At 51.0% G+C, this 13,946-nt stretch overlaps 1 protein-coding gene and 1 long non-coding RNA gene across 8 annotated transcripts in view; both read left to right on the top strand.

The window, feature by feature from the left end:
• The window catches only part of SCARB1 (scavenger receptor class B member 1), an 89,924-nt gene that overhangs the window by 23,711 nt on the left and 52,267 nt on the right, over positions 1-13,946 (top strand). The gene's annotated exons all lie outside the window — the stretch shown is intronic.
• Positions 8,967-13,834, top strand: LOC309611219. Its single transcript, XR_014234400.1, has 2 exons — positions 8,967-13,293; positions 13,324-13,834. It is a non-coding gene; the product is annotated as an uncharacterized lncRNA (long non-coding RNA).

Raw genomic sequence — 13,946 nt, 5'->3', positions numbered from 1 at the left:
GTCTGTACCACATGGGGGAGAAACTGGCTCCTTTGAATTTCCCCGGAGGTCTCCAAAGGGAACCTTATGGAGGGACCTTCAAAGATAATTAGAGAATTTTCCCAGTGGCTGGGAAAAGTTGTGGTGTGAATGCCTATGGGCTCTGATTGGCTGGGATTGTCTCTCATGCTTATCCCTGAGCCAATCACTGTAGCTTGAGAAATGGACTGCTCCGATTGGTCAGGCTTGGATTACGTGCCCATTCTTGGAGCTGGAGAAGGAGGACTTTTTTTCCCCAAAGCAGAGGGACTGAGGTGGGGTGGGGTGGTGCCCTAAAGGAAAAGGTGGGGGGGGGGTCACTGTTAGCAGAAGGAGGAAAGGGTGACAGGCAGCAAAAATGATTGATGTGCCCTTTTCCCCAGAGTAGCTTCCTCACTTCATCTCATTGCGTCTTGTTATTATAGTATTAGAGATTCTTTTCTTTGGCTTGACCCAAGACTTCTGGAGGGGATGGTAGCTTATCAGCTAATTGTGTTTATCAGGGAAGGTTTCATAAACTCAGACTGTTAGATCTGGAGCTTGGGTTTTACTCAGTTCCATCTTTTATTTTTTCTCTGGGAAAACCAGAACCCAAAGGGAGCAAAGATTTAAGTAAGGCCACAGAGCAAATTAGCAGTGAGTACTGGCAGGGAAGACTGTCTCAGGTGGGTGGGGGAAGTAGGTGGAAGTCAGATGGGCCCCTGGAACAGGGCTTGGAAGAAGCCAAGTAGTTGTAAAAGCAAGTCATTAGCTAGCATTCTTCAGGCAGAAAGTCCCCAGGGTCCCCTGTCTGCATTCCTGTCCGCACCCACCTCCTGGCAGGATTGGGAAGAGGTGTTTGTTGTAAACTGGGAGAGGTGTCAGGGCTGGGGTGTGCCAAAGTGCAGGCTTTGTCTGCCCCGGGCGGGAGGCGCCAGTGGTGTGCCCTGGAGGGGATGGCGCAGAGGAGGGATGAGTAAAGACTCTGACCTTTATCGGAATCTGCCCAGGTACAGGTGCAGAGGAGTTGATCTGGAATCGCTGTTGCCAGCAGGTGTGTTCTGCAATGTGAACCAGCACATCTGTCATCAACAGTCCCCCGGATGAACGGCTGCCAGCTTGTTGGCCCTTGCCCCAAACTCTGGGGCACACCCTTCTTCACCCAGGACAGCTAGGAGCTGTGTGTGAGAGGAACCTGCCTGGACAGCCAGGCCCCCGGGGCCTCTGGGAGCATCCCTTTGTGTGCTGAGAGAGCCCTGTGTGCCCACATGATAACCTTCCACCTGAGTGAGAGGCATGAGGCAGACTGGAACATGGGGAGCTGGAAGGCAGTGTTGGCATGTCACCGTCTCAAGGTCAGGCATGGGTTCTCAAACCCGCATGACTCTCTAGCCCTTGGCCAGGGTTTTGGCGTCCAGGAGTTTAGGTGGACCCAAGAGCATAGACTTTGGAGCCAGGCAGCCTGGGTTCAAATCCTGGTTCTGCCCCTTCCCAGCTGTGTGTCTTTGGACAAGTAACTTAACCTCTCTGTGCCTTATTTCCCCCTCTGTAAAATGGCATTAATGGAAGTATCTCCTGTACAGGGCTCTTATGAAGATGGAGGAGTTGGCACATGTAAAGCACTTAGAATAACAGCTTGACAAGTGTCACATAAGTGTTTGCTGTTTCATCATCTTAACCTTATACACACACCTATAGTAGGATTAGTCTGTCATTTTACCGAAACGGGACCATACTATGCCCACTTTCCCGCATCTTGCTTTTCTCACTGCGTCTCTTCTCTAAACTTTCCCCGGTTGCTTGGGTAGCTCTGACTGGGTATCTAGATGACTGAACATCCCACGGTGTGGATGTACGAGCCATTCCCAGGAGGGAGGTTTCAAACTTGTGAAATAATCCATAAAGCAGCCGAAAGTGTTCTTTTCCCACCTCGATGTTTCAGTTTGAAAAATTTTATTTTGGAAAAATCGCAAGAACAGTGCAACGAATTCCTGTAAGCCGTTTCCTGAGCTCCACCAATGTTTACAATTTGCTGCATTTTCGTTCTCGGTCTCTGTCTGTCTGTCTGTCTCTCTCGTTGCCAGACCATGTGAGAGTTGCTTGCAGACGTCAGGACACCTCGCCCCAGAATACTGCAGCGTGCGTGTCTTAAGGACAAGACTATTTTTTTCTGTAACCACAGACCACAGTCACCCTCAGGAAAGCTCGTAATAATTTACTTCTTTGATGCTCAGGTTACATTCAGAGTCTCTTATTGACCCAAGAGCACCCTTTAGAGCAGTTTTTTTTGTTTAAATCACGTCCTGTGTCCAGCTGCCTTGTTTCTTTCTCCTCCTTTAATCCAGACCAGTCCTCCAGCCATATTCTTTTTACTGGGTCCTTCACAACACTGGCGTTTATTAAGGGACCAGACCAGTTTTTCTGGTGGAATGCCTTTCAATTTGGATTTGTCTAATTGTTTCCTCGTGAGTGCACGTTTTCTTCCGACAGAGTCCTACACAAAAGCCTCCTTGTGTGAGTCAGATGGGGGTAGAGCTCTCCTGGCTGAGTTGGGATGGGCGCCTGGACCCCACCCCCATCCCAGCTGGGTGACCCCATCCTGCAGCAGGCCTGCGCCCCCAGGCGAGTTTGAACCTCCCCTCGGACTGGAAGAAGCCAGTGATTCCATCAGGCCTTGCCTCGCTCAGCTGTCCTTCCATCTGCTTCCTCATTTTCTCAGCTCTGATTCCTTGCCCTCATGCCCAGGCGTGTGGATCCTTCCAGCGGCCCTCGGCCAGCCTGTCTCCTCCCCTCCAGCCCTCCTGGTCTCCCAGTGCCATGGACTTGAGGGCCATGGGCTGGGTCGGATGCCGCCGCATCCTCTGGGCTGGGAAGGCGTTGCAGCCCTGGGGTGTCAGGGCCTGTCTGGTGGAGATGGGATGGCAGGTGTGGGGGCTTCTCATCTCCGCTGCCTGTCCCTCTGAGGCTTACAGAAATTCTTGTGCCAGGTCCCCCTGGCCCCATCTGGCCTCTTGGCTGGCACAGGAAGGTCACTGTGGCTTTACTCGGCCAGGAGCCCGCTGTAGCTGGAATCCCTTGGCAGCTTTGAAAGACTCTCTAGGCCTCAGGACTTCCTTTGACTGCCTGTTCCCAGGGTCCCCAGATTCCACCTGCTGCAGCCTCCTGCTTTGGACTTTCAACTTTGATTTCTTTTTATTGTGAAATCTTATGCACTTCAAGGAAAGTGCCTAAGACACACGCAATTAAATAAATAACTAAAACGAACGCCAGTGTGATCATCCCCAGATGAAAAAGCAGAACCTCATCTGCCCTCCAGAAGCCTCTGCAGAGGAGACTTGTTCCCAGCTTGCTTGGCTTTTTATTGTGTTACCCCATCTGCATCCCTAAACACTGGGCTTAGTTTTGTCTGGTTTTGAACTTCACTTGAACGGAATCATATTTCTATGGTCTGAATGCCTCAAAATTCATGCGTTGAAATCCTAATGCCCAAAGTGATGGTGTTAGGAGGTGGGGCCTTTGGGAGGTGATTAGGTCATGAGGGTGGAGCCCTTGTGAATAGGATTAGTGCCCTTGTAAAAGAGTCCCCGGAGAGCTCCCTCACCCCTTCCACCATGTGACGACATAGCGAGAAGTCTGCAAGCCAGAAGAGGGCCCTCATTTGACCATGCCAGCACCCTGATCTCAGACTTCCAGCCTCCTGACCGAACGAAATAAATGTCTGTTGTTTATAAGCCACCCAGTCTGTGATGTTTTGTTACAGCAGCCCAGCCCTGACCTAATAAGGCACATACTCTGTATTTTTTTGTTTTGTCTTGTTGTTCTTGCTTCCCATTATGTTTGTGAGACCCATCCGTGTTGTTGCAATAAACCACACCCCATATTTTTTTAATTAATTAGTTAATTAATTAATTTATTTGGCTGCAGTGGGTCTTCGTTGCAGCGCACAGGCTTCTCTAGTTGTGGCGTGTGGGCTCTGTAGTTGTGGTGCGCGAGCTTAGCTGCCCTGCGGCATGCAGGATCTTAGTTCCCGGACCAGGGATCAAACCCGCGCCCCCTGTGGTGGAAGCGTGAAGTCTTAACCACTGGACTGCCAGGGAAGTCCACAAGTTTTTTAGTTAATAACTTATAGAGATGAAATTCAAAGAACATAAAATTAATCATTTTAAAGTGATCCATTCAGTGGCAATTAGCACATTCACAGTGTGAACCATCACCTCTTTCTGCTTCTAAAATGTTTCTGTCACCCCAAAGTGAAACCCCACTCCCCATCTTTTCTTCCATCCAGCTCCCCTATTCCCTGTCAGCCATTAGTCTGCTTTCTGTATCTGTGGATGTATCTGTTCCGGACATTTCCTATAAATGGAATCCTACCCTGTGTGGTCCTTTGTGCCTGGCTTCTTTCACTCAGCATCACGTTTTCAAGGTTCTTCAGATTGTAGCTTGTGTCAGTGCTTTACTCCTTTTTATGGCTGAATCATATTTCACTGTGTGGATGGACCTCATTCTGTTTACTCATCCATCAGTTGAGGGACACTTGGTTATTTCCACCTTTTGGTCATTGTGAATAGTGCAGCTGTGGATGTGTGCATACACGTGCCTGTTTATCTCTTTTCCCTTGTCTCCTTCTATTTCCTCTTCTTCCCCTTATCCCTCTCATGTCTCACCCCTCCTTGCCCTGGCACCCATCCCCTGGGTGGTATGTCTTTAAATAGGACACGTGTGTCCTTGTGCCACAGGTGGTGCCAGGAGTCTGCTCACAGAACAGTGGGCTGGAGCTCAGTTCCGGAGCCAGGTGGGCATGGGGGCCAATCCTGGCTTTGCCACTTGCCTGCGGGTGACCTGGGGTAGGTTCCTCGGGTCTCGGGTTTGGATAGGCTCCTGTAAAATGGGACAAACCACACCTTCCCGTAGGGTTGAGGTGAGGATTGAGCAGGCTAATAGGTGGTAAGTGCTTTGAGCTGGGCATGGCCGAGCAGGCCCCACGCGCAGCACCTGGGCTGCCAGAGCCTGGGGAGAGGGTGACCTCTGCCCTCGGTACCTGACTCCTGCTCTGAGCCCTACTTTTCTCCTATCACGCTCTTGGAAATCTTTCTATGGTGCCGTATTCTTATCTGGCCCATGGCTTCTTGCTACTGCCTGGGTTTCCGAGTTTACATTCCTCATGTTTTGTTTATTCCTTTCGTGACTAGTACCTGGTTCCGTCCACTCCTGCCCCCCCAGACAGCAAACATCCTGGAACCTTCCATCTTAAAGTTCCCAAGAATTTCCTCGGGATGTGCGGGGAGTGGAGCTGCCAGGTCGAAGGGCACGGGAGGGGGGAGGCAGGGAGCCAGTGTCATCAAATGTGCCTTCCATAAGGGCCGTTGCCGTTCCCTCCCACATCTGCTCCAGCGCCCGATACCGTCTGGCATTCTAGAATATGTGTGGTTGTGATGGGTGTTGTTTTGATTTGTACTTCTGAATTGTGTGTTTGAGGCTTCTTCCTTTTCTAAGTCAGTGGTGGGATGGGGTCTGAGGCTCAGAGAGTTTGAGGGGCTTGAGGGGGGGCACACAGCAAACAAGGGATAGATCCCGGGACTTGGACTTGGTTTAATCAGAAATCTTTGGTCCCCGGTGACCGAGGTCAGCTGCAGGGAGAGGACAGAGGATGTGAGGGGCCTCTCTTCAGCTGAAAAGGCTCAGAGGGAGAGGTCAGCCTTGTGCAGGACGGGGAGGGAATGTGGCCGACCCCGCATACCCCCCTGCTGTCTGCAACCAGCTTAGGGGTCCCCTCCTGCTAAGGGCGGGCCTGTGGCCTCCTTGCTGTGTAACTGTAATGTGTGTATTACTTTCCGAGGCCTTTGTCCTCACATGGCCGTCCCCTCTGTGTCCTTGCCTCTTCTTATAAGGACACCTGTCATTGGATTTAGGGCCCCCCCTAAATCAAGGATGACATCATCTCGAGATCCGTAACTTGTTCACATCTCCAAAGACACCATTGCCAAATTAGGTCAGCTTCTGAGGTTCCAGCTGGGCATGAATTCTGGGGGACGCCATTCGACCCACGACCAAGTGTTTGCCCGACCTGCAGACCCGCAGAACTCCGGGTTCAAATCCAGGTCCTAGTTCTTGGGTTCTCTGGGAACTTGATTTTCTTCTAAAAGCCGATGTCCTCTTTTGCAGTTGGGGCTGATTTTCTCAGCTCCCACGGATTAAAATTCAGGTAGAGCAGCCTCGGATGGTCGCGTCACTTATGGCAGCTGGATGGGATGTGCTTGGCAGGGCCAGCTCTTGCCCAGACAGCCCCCACTGGCGTCAAAAATAAGGAAAGTACAGTAGGGGTACAATGAAAAAAGATTGAAAGCGTGCAGAGAGTTACAACCTCAAAAAAAGAAAAAAAAAAAAAGGCACAATGTGAAAAGTCACCACTGCCTTTCCCCACAGTGGGTCTTGGCTCCAAAGACAACTTGGGTTAATAGTTCCTTCCTGAAAAACATTATTTGTGTCCACAGGGACCGGGATATCCTCCTGTCCCAGGCCCACCCTTGAGGATCCTGCATGCCTTTCTCCACCTTGGGTTTGGCACTGAGGGGTGGATCTTGGAGACCTTTGTACTGGCCCAGAACTCACCCTCCTGTGGCCTGTGGGCCTGCCTCTATGCCCTGCGGGCTTCGTACACGGAGCGCTGCAAAGGACGGGGCTGTTTCCCTGTTACTGCCGGAGCAGTGATGACGGGCCTGCGTGGGAAGGAGTCCTGTTCCTTGGGACCTGGCAAAGGAAGGTGCAGGTCGGGATCCATTCTAGAAAAAATCTTCCTGCTGGAGGCTCCTGTGTGTCTTCTGGAGCTTTCTCAGGGAGCATATGTTTCCTGGGGCTGCCGTAACACGTGATCACCGATGGGTGGTTTTGAATAGAGATGTATTCTCTCCCAGTTCTGGAGGCCAGAAGTCTGAAATCGAGGTGTTGGCCGTGCTCCCACTGAAGGCTCTAGGGGAGGATCCTACCTTGTCTCTTCTGCTCCCGGTGGCTCCAGGCATTCCTTGGCTTGTGGCCGCATCCCTCCAATTTCTGCCTCTGTGTATTCTCTTCTAAGGACACTCATCGTTGGATTTAGGGTCCACCCGCATAATCCAGGATGATCTCACTTTGAAATCCTTAATTAAATCTGCAAAGACCCTTTTTCTAAATAAGGTCACATTCACAGGTTTTGGGGCAGAACTTAGTATGTGCCAGACACCAAGCTGCATGTGGTACAGGTTCATTGTCTTCATAACCCTCTCCGAGCTGTGGTTATGCTTATTTTCTGGCTAGAGTCATGGCGGCTCAGAGAGGTTGAGGCACCTGCCCGAGGTCACACAGCTGGTGGTAGAAGCGGAACCTGGAACCCTCACTTTTGTCCCAAGGTTACAGCCCAGCCTCTCCCAGACCCAGACCTGGCTGGAGAGGTGTTTTGTGTGGTCCACGCTGGTATTAAAAAAAATTATATCGGTCGCCAGCATTTAAAGACAGGCAGATTTAGATCCAAATCTACATTTTGAGGCACTCCTGACAGTTTGGAAACTCTATGTGGCAGCTGTCGGCCGGGGGCTGCCCCCGTTGGATGAGGTCTGTTCCTTGGCAGACCTCGTTCTCACCAGGTTGATGCTTCCCAGCTCCTTGGCCGTGGGCAAGTGACTTGGCCCCTTCAGACCTTGATTTCCTCATCTGTAAAATGGGGATAATCATAGCCCTGGCCTCATGGCTGTTGCTGCGAGGGATAAGTGGGTTGATAAATGGGAAGTGAGTGAGTGCTACTGCATCAGGCTGGCCTTGTGGCTGTTAATTACCAACCTTCTTTTGGAATAAATTCAGACTTAGTTCATGGAGGCCGTCCAGGGTCCTGGGTGATGGACGTGTTCATCACAGAGGAAAACCGGGGAGTCGGGAGCCCCTCGGGGTTCTGATGCAGCTTCTGGCCTTAGGCTCACTGTAAGCCTCCTGCCTTAGTTTCCTCATCTCTAGCAACACCTGTTCTTTCTACCTGCTCAAATGAGGGAATAATGAAAAGAATTAAAAAACATAATTTTTGACTGTAATTATTATTTTAATATATGTGGCAGTATATATAGAGTTGAGGATTCAGAATACTGGCCATACTTGGGCAGTGACCTAATCTTCCCGAGCCTCAGTTTCCCCAACTGTAAGGTGGGGTGATGTTAGCATACACCGCATGGAGCCGTTGTGAGGACTCAGGGAGCAAAGTGCTTCGAGTGTTGCCCACTCCTGGTGAGAGCAGTGGGGATGGTGGTGGGGATGGTGATGGTGGGGATGGGGATGGGTGGTGGGGATAGTGGGGCGGTGGTAACGAAGGGTGTGTCAGGCGCCTGGAGCGTCATGGCCTGGGGAGGTGGGAGTGGAGGTGGCTGTGGCCACAGACCTGGGTGGGAGCCTGTCCTTGGGGGGGCAGCCTGGCCCTCCCTGTCCTCTCCTGCAGGAGAATGACGTCACCTCCATGCTCCCTTGGGCTCCGGCAGCTTGTGGGTGGCCGGGGAGCCCAGATAAGTGGGGTACAGCTGTCAGCAGTCCTGGCCATCTGTGTCCTTGGCGGGCGAGGGAGAAAGGCCGGGGGCTGGGGCAGCGTCCCGCTGAGGTTTCAGAAGTCCTTCCACCCCGGGGGGCAGGCGTGGGGAGGGTGATCTTTGACTCCTCTCTGTGGTTTGGGACGTAAGCAGCCTTCAGCGCGTGTGTTCTGAGCTCGTACTGTGTGCTGGCCATTGTACCAGGCATGGGAGCTGCAGTCCTGGACACCCCAGGCCGGGTCCTTCTCCTTTGGGTGGGTGGTCAGGAGGGCCTCCCTGAGGAGGGGCTGTTGGAGCTGATGAGGAGTTGGGCGTAGGAACAGCACGTCAGGCACAGGGCACAGCAAGTGCAAAGGCCCGGAGGTGGGAAGTGGCTTATCACATTGGAGTGATAAGCAACTTATCACTGTAATGTGATAAGCAGGCCGGTGGGCTTGGGGAGAAGTGGGTGGTGAGAGGGGAGAGGCAGGCCGGGGCCTTGTAGGACATGGGGAGGAGTTGAGATTTGGGTTTCAATTCCTTGAGATGCCAGTGGAGGGTTCTGAGTGGGGGGCGGGACATGATCTGCTGCGTGTCTTACAGAGCCCTCTGGCTGCTGCGGGGCGGGGAGGCGGTGTTGGGGGGTTGAGAGGAGGCAGGGAAGACGGTGGGTGCCTCGGGCCAGGGCAGAGGCAGTATAATTGGAAGGAGGGAACAGAGTCAAGATTCCTCTTGTAGGGAGCGTGAACCAGGTATGCCGATGGATTAGACTTGGGATGGGAGGGGAGGAGAGAAGTAAGTCTCTTGAACTTCTGTTTGAGGGACTCAGTGGCTGGTGGAGCTGTTTTCTAAGATGGAAATATCCGGGAGGGCAGTCAAGAGCAGATGAAAAGTGTGGGCCGTAAATCTGGTCCTAAATTCTTGGTGGGACAACTCATTCACAACAGAAACCGACCCGATTAGAAAATGGGCCAAGGACTTCATAGAGATTTCTCCGAAGAAGATATGCAAGTGACCAACAGGCACACGAGGAAGTGCCCCACATCACTCATGGTTAGCGGAATGCAAATCCTAACCGCAGTGAACCATCGCCCCGTGCCCACCAGGCTGGCTGCTATAAAAAAATGACAGTGATTAGTCAGGTTGTGGAGAAACTGGAACCCTTGTACAGCGTTGGAGGGCATATAAATGGTGCAGCTGCTGTGGGAAAGTCTGGCAGTTCCTCAAAAAATTGAAACATAGAATTACCATCGGATGCAGCAATTCTACTTCTGGGTACATATCCAAAATAATTGAAAGCAGGGACTTGAAGAGATATTTGCACACTCATGTTCATCGCAGCACTATTCACAACAGCCAAAAGGTGGAAACAACCCAAGTGGCCATCACTAGACGGATGGATGAACAGAATATGGTCCATCCATACACTGGGATGTGATTCAGCCTTAAAAAGGAAAGAAATTCTGACACAGGCTATAACATGGATGAACTTTGAGGATATTATGCTAAGTGAAAAAAGCCAGTCACAAAAAGACACATATTGTGTGATTCTGCTTATATGAAGTAGAATATTGTGTGATTCTACTTATATGAAGTCCCTATGGGGGGGGCAAATTCATAGAGACAGAGAATAGAGGGTGGGTGCCAGGGGCTGGGGGAGGGGAGTTAGTGTTTAATGGGAATAGAGTTTCAGTTGGGGAAGATGAAAATTTCTGGAGACGGATGGTGGGGATGATTGCATGACAATGTGAATGTACTTAATGCCACTGAACTGTACGCTTAACAATGGTAAAGATGGTACCTGTGCTGTTATGTGTATTTGACCACAATTTTAAAAAGTGATGGGGGAAATTCCCTGGTGGTCCAGTGGTTAGGACTCCACACTTCCACTGCAGGGGGTGTGGGTTTGATCCCTGGTCGGGGAGCTAAGATCCCGCGTGCCGAGTGGCCCAGCCATAAAAAAAAAGAAAAAAAAAAAGTCATGATGGGGTTTAACCTGAGGGGGGGATCAGTACCGTTCCCCCTACCGCCCCTCCCCCTGCCCCGCCAATCCGGGCGTCAAGGATCCGGTTCGGGTTCATAGGTGGTAGACCGGATTGCCCAGCCCCTGGCCAGGGTGATTACAGCACGCTGAGCCTCTTGCAAAAGATTGAGCTTTTGGAGGAGGCAGCCCTGAGCCTCTGATTCTTCCAGGCTCAAACCACCGTTGCGCCATCTTACAAGACCTTGGCAAGCTTCCGCACGCGTTCTGGAACCAGGGCCAAGGTGAGTGGCGGAAAGCTCATTTAGCAAGCGTCCTTGTGGCCCGTTTACACCCGGGTGCCTTCTTCAGAGCAGTGCATGTCCTTGTCACTTGATTCTCGGTGCTGCCACGAAGGAGGAAGGGGAGGTACTCACGTCTCCATGTGGCCGGTCAGGGGACCAAGGGACAGAGGACAGGGGTTGGCACACTCTCTGTAAAGGACAAATAGTAAATATTCTCAGCTTTACGGGCCAAACAGGTTCTGTCTCAGCCTCTCACCTCCGCAGCCGTGGTGCAGAAGCTGCGTGGACGATATATCTGTGAGGGGGCTGGCTGAGTGCCACGACAGCTTTATTTGTGGACACCAACATGTGAATTTTATGTAACTTTCATGTGTCTTGAGTTAGTAGCCTTCTGTTTTTTTTTTTTTCAAACATGTAAAAATGTAAAACCGTTGTTAGCTCCCGGGGTGAACAGAAACAGGCCAGATGTGGCCCGCAGGCCGTAGTTTGCTGAGCCCTTTCTTGTGTGCAAACAGGCTGCTTTATTATTGGGGTGAAATTGCGGTGTTTGAAGGAAGGGCTGTCCTCTGCCTGAATTATGTGGAGAAAGTGGGGCAGAAGTCAGCCCTGGGGGAGACTGTTCGTCCTAAAGAGCACAGACAAGTAGACTGCCCGGAGTTCCCATCATGGTGGTGTAGTTGGTGGGTCCAGATGAGGCCCCGGCTTACGGGTGGAGGGTGAGATTGTGCTTGATTTGCCTGGGAGCCTGGGATCGGAACTGCGTGCACTTTCCAGCAGTCTTCTCCCTTCCCCGTGACCCTTACCTATCCACACCTGCGGTGAGCCTTTATGGAAGCAGTAGAATGTTAGAGCTCAGGCTTTGGGGGCAGACTGGAGTTGAGGACCCTCTGTCACTACTGGGTTTGTGCCCTTGAGCAAGTAAGTAGTTTAATCTCTCTGTGCCTCAGTTTCCTCATCAACAAAGCAAAGCAAATAATGGTACCTACCTCACGGACTAATTGTCATATTTAGATGAAAGCAAGCATTGCATCGAATGGGATGTTTTGGGCTGCAAGCAACAGAAAAGCTGCTTCCAAGTGGCTGGTATAATACAGAGGTTTATTATTGTGCTTCATGAGAGACTGGAGGTGGTGGATGTCTCCAGATTTATTCAGCTGTTCAGTGATGTCAGGGGACTGGGTCAGTGTCTATGCAAGTCTCTCAGCCTTGCCCTCATAGCCTCATGATGGCTGCCACAGCGCCAGACATCACACTGTCACACACATCATTCAAAGCCAGAAGGAGGGATGGTGCAATGGGAGGGCTCTGTTCAGTTCTTTCTCTTATTGGAAGAGGATCTTCTTTTTTCTCAGAAGCTGCCAGCAGACTTCCTTTTCCTTCTCATTGGTTAAACAGACTCATGGGCCTGGACTACAGTCTGGGCCCATTTTCTCTGAGATTTAGGGCTTTCTCCCCAATACTAGAAGCAAGTCAGGGTTCACTTAGTGGGAGGAGGGGATAAAGGTCGCCTTTGGGCCTGCCACATCGAATGCTTATTTAGCACATTGCCTGGCACCCAGTAAATGCTGGCATCATTGTCAATGTTAGCCTAGTACATGTCGGGCAGGCAGAACTTTCACAACTGAACATCCCTAAGTAATCAGCAGCACCCCCAGAATCCCCTTGCACTCCCCCCTGTTGCTACCCAGCTCCAAGGGTGACCGCTACCCTGACTTCTTCCAGCATAGCTTAGTTTTACCTGGTTTTGTACTTTATCAAAATGGAATCAGCCAGCGGGTACTGTTGTGGTCTGGCTTCTTTGCTCAACATTAGGCTTGTGAGATCCACCCACGTTGCACATGGCTGTTCTTTCTCACTGCTGTGTGAATATACAGTGATGTCTGGTTAATATTTAGGTTGTTTCTGGTTTGAGGCTACCAGGAGTAAAGCTGCCGGGAACATTTGTGTACAAGTCTTTGTGTGGACATGTGTTTTCATTTCTCTTAGGTAATACCCAGGAATGGAATTACTGGGATGTAGGGCATGGACTTTAGCTTTAGTAGCTAGTGCCCCAACAATATTCCAAAGTGGTTGTACCTAGTGACAGTCCTGCCAGTGTTAAACGATGTTCTGGTGCTGGCCAGTGGTTGCCAATAAATACACTTGATGAGCTGAGCTCTTCCTATTGTGTGTCTGAGTCATTTGTGAGTAACCTGTCATTTTTCCAATCCCTGCTCAGCTCCTCTCTGATCAACTTTGCCCCCCATAGCACTGAGGACCAGCTTTGAGCATATTAGATGCTCAGGCAGGGTCGGAATGAATGAATGAGTACCATGTTCTCATCCTGTGTTACTGTAGGACAGGGATTGCAAACTCAGATACCCGTGAAGGCCATGCAGCAACTCCAGTGAGTGAAGCCGCCTGGTGTGAGGGGATAGGGAGCAGTGAGGCCTGTGGTAACCTGGAGAGCAGATCCCACACCAGGAGCAGCTGCTACTCAGCTCAGCAGGCTGGGCCATGTGGGGAGGCAGGCCCAGTGCTGGCACATCTCCTGGTTTTTCAGAAGAAGCCGGAAATCCAGAATTTATCTGCCATTTTTATTTTTATTTTTAAAAATTATTTATTTATTTATTTATTTATTTATTTTTGGCTGCGTTGGGTCTTTGGTGCTGCGTGCAGGCTTTTCTCTAGTTGTGGCGAGCGGGAGCTACTCTTCGTTGCGGTGCGCGGGCTTCTCATTGCGGTGGCTTCTCTTGTCGCAGAGCTCGGGCTCTAGGCGTGCGGGCTTCAGTAGTTGTGGCACGCGGGCTCAGTAGTTGTGGCTCGTGGGCTCTAGAGCGCAGGCTCAGTAGTTGTGGCGCACAGGCTTAGTTGCTCCACGGCATGTGGGATCTTCCCAGACCAGGGCTCGAACCCGTGTCCCCTGCATTGGCAGGCGGATTCTTAACCACTGCGCCAGCAGGGAAGCCCTATCTGCCGTTTTTAAGATGTTGTCAGCAAATTCAAATATTTTGAAATACCATGTGATCCAAAACTCATCCACTGGCTAAATCGGACAGTTTGTGGAGTTGGCTTCAGGAAGACAGAAGACCTGTCATTTTCTTTGGGGGTGGGGGAGGGGTTCGAATCTTTAAGTGGTTTAAAAAAAACTTGTTATGAAAATTTCAAATGTCCATGAAAAAAAGAGAG

This window comes from Balaenoptera borealis (genome assembly GCF_965194805.1).
Source record: "Balaenoptera borealis genome assembly, chromosome: 14".
Lineage (NCBI taxonomy): Eukaryota > Metazoa > Chordata > Mammalia > Artiodactyla > Balaenopteridae > Balaenoptera > Balaenoptera borealis.
This window is presented reverse-complemented; position numbering and strand designations above follow the sequence as displayed.